Raw genomic sequence first — 2,500 nt, forward strand, 5'->3', positions numbered from 1 at the left:
TGTTATGCTTCTGTCAAGACTAACCAAATACAAAACAAGTCATGGTGGGTTAAAACTAACAGGCTAGTAACAGAGCAAACGAAAGAGACTACTTTCTCGTATGAGTGGAATAAGGTGGAGGAATGAACAGAGGAAATATTTGAGGAAAAAGAAAAAAAGAAAAAAAAATCAAAAACAAAACGCTTTGAAGGTTAGTTTATCATATTTTTTTTTTACATAAAAACCCCCCATCAAGAATGAAGTTGTTATCAACCTTTATCATGCACTACTTCCTCACTCCTCTCTTTGTTTATTTTTTTATCTCTTTTTTGTGATTGATTTCTCTGTCTCTGTCTGTCTGTCTCTCTGCGTTGTGATGAGCGAGCGAGTGTGTGTATGTGTGTGTGTGTGTGTGTGAGAGAGAGAGAGAGAGAGAGAGAGAGAACTCGTGTACGTGTCAGAGTGTACTAGCTGATGTCGTTGCGTAACGGCATTGTGGTAAGCAACACTGCTGTGTATGTTGCAGAACGAGAACACAACAGAATGCCCTGCCACAGTCGAAGCCTACTTGTGTCAAAATGTTCGGTGCCAAAGTCAGCTCACTGTTCGACAGCAAGTGAAACAAGCAGCTATCAACAAACACAGATGAGGACATCTCCCTGAAAGTCCAGACAACAACGCAGCTAGCTAGCTGCCTGTCGAACATTTTGTCCCGTTCCCAGCTGCCACGTGGGGTTTTGTTTCGCCAAAGACACATTACATACTAGTTTATTATCTCCAAAAAGAGAAATGTTTTAATTTGTAGTGTAAAACACACGAAGAATGTACGCGAATCACGGTTATTCATCATGTCTTATATTACAATAAAAACAACAACACAAAATGTTTAAGTGTTTACATCAGATAAATCCACCCTTATAATAAACGCATTTATATAATACAATAATTACAGAGGATAGGCATAAGATATCATAATGATAATTAAACGCAGACATAGATAGTATGTCAACGTCAGTATTAGACAACCCTACCTTTTGTGGAAAGCCAAACTACGCGCTTTTGCACACACACACACACACACACACACACACACACACACACACACACACACTCTTAATAGATGAATAAATACATTTAAACAACAACAACAACAACTGCAGCACCTTGCCAGGGAAAGAGAGAGACTGACAGACAGGCTGAGTTATGTGTGTGAATGTTGCAACTTCCACAAAGAACTTCGTTGCATGAAATGAGAGAGATACAGAGAAATGTTCGGCATGTGAATGCCAGGCTGTACTTCTCGACACAGAACTTTCGTTGATGGAAGAGAGACATGGGGATATGTTTTGTACTGCGAATGTTGCTATTTCCATGATTTTTAAACCGAGCGAGAGAGAGAAAGAGAGAGAGAGAGAGAGAATTGTATGTAAATATTGCAATTCCGTGGAGTATTCCGTTGAATATATTTTTTCTGTTCCTGTTTCTCTCTCTCTCTCTCTCTCTCTCTCTCTCTCTCTCTCTATATATATATATATATATATATATATATATATATATGTGTGTGTGTGTGTGTGTGTGTGTGTGTAAAAAGAGAAGGAGAGTTGCAATTTCTGTGAAGCCTTATGCTGAACAACATTGGCGAGAGAAATAGCTACTTGCTGCTTGTGTTGTCATGGAGAATTTGTTTTGCTGAAGGAGATGAGAGAGAGAGAGAAAGAGAGAGAGAGAGAGAGTGGTCAGATCACATGTCACGAAGGGGGTATTTTTTTTCCTTTTGATCTTTGCATGATTGTGTGCCACTTGACATCTACTGGTATATGGACCGTCTGGCCTGTCTGCTACGGATGTCTGTCAGTCTGCCTGACTGCCCGACTGTCTGTCTGTCAGTCTGTATATATGTGCCTCTGCCTTTCTTTCTTGCCCCCACCTCCACCCCCCCCCCCCCTTTCACGTCTCTCTCTCTCTCGTCACTATGTCTGTCTCTGTTTTTCTCTCTGGATTACTCATTTTTCAAGCGCGCGCGCGCGCGCGCGTGTGTGTGTGTGTGTGTATTTGATAATGTTTGTTGTTTTTGTTTATTAATTTTGATCTTTTCATTAATGACGACTTTCTATTGAGATGTTTTCATATCGATTTTTGTCTTGTCATGTATGGAATATATGAAATCATTTTTTATTGCATTGTTTTTATACAATAAACAAGAATGGAAATCAATATTTTATGCGATTTTTCTATGCGTCCGTCTACCTACTTGCCTGCATGGCTATGTATGTATGTGTGTATGCATGTGTGTATGTATGTATGTTTGTATGTATCTGTTTGAGGTCTGGCTACAGATTTGCTATCTTGGCCTGGAAGTCCAAAGGCACCAGATCGGCTTTACAGACAGACAGCGTCTGCAGAAGAAGGGTTGTCAACTTTTCGAGTCCGTCTGGGGCCATTGGCCTTGAACCTGAATAGCGCGATTGTCATAATCATATCAGTGATGGAGGGATAAGAGGTAGGACAGTCACTTCAACAC

The 2,500-nt window shown here is 40.2% G+C and overlaps 1 protein-coding gene across 1 annotated transcript in view; it reads left to right on the forward strand.

Moving 5' to 3' along the window:
* LOC143286175 (GTP-binding protein REM 1-like) overlaps window positions 1-2,193 on the forward strand; it is a 19,543-nt gene extending 17,350 nt beyond the window's left edge. The window contains exon 7 of the mRNA XM_076593793.1: window positions 506-2,193. The gene's annotated coding sequence lies outside the window, so the exon portion shown is untranslated. The remainder of the gene's footprint in view (window positions 1-505) is intronic.
* The last annotated feature ends 307 nt before the right edge of the window (window positions 2,194-2,500 follow it).

The sequence above is a fragment of the Babylonia areolata genome, chromosome 9 (genome assembly GCF_041734735.1).
Source record: "Babylonia areolata isolate BAREFJ2019XMU chromosome 9, ASM4173473v1, whole genome shotgun sequence".
Taxonomy (NCBI): Eukaryota; Metazoa; Mollusca; class Gastropoda; order Neogastropoda; family Buccinidae; genus Babylonia; species Babylonia areolata.